Raw genomic sequence first — 322 nt, forward strand, 5'->3', positions numbered from 1 at the left:
TCATGCAGGGTACCTCCCTTTGCGTCTGGCTTCTTTTATTCAGCTGGGTTTTTTTTTTTTAATTTTTCGTTTGTTTCTTTGTTTTGCTTTGTTTTTACTTTTTAAAGTGCTCTCACTCGGGCTCCCTCACGCCCTCCCTCACTCGGGCTCCCTCTCGCCCTCCCTCACTCGGGCTCCCTCACGCCCGCCCTCACTCGGGCTCCCTCTCGCCCTCCCTCACTCGGGCTCCCTCTCGCCCTCCCTCACTCGGGGTCCCTCACGCCCTCCCTCACTCGGGCTCCCTCACTCGGGCTCCCTCACGCCCTCCCTCATTGTGACCTCG

This window comes from Physeter macrocephalus, chromosome 18 (genome assembly GCF_002837175.3).
Source record: "Physeter macrocephalus isolate SW-GA chromosome 18, ASM283717v5, whole genome shotgun sequence".
NCBI lineage: Eukaryota > Metazoa > Chordata > Mammalia > Artiodactyla > Physeteridae > Physeter > Physeter macrocephalus.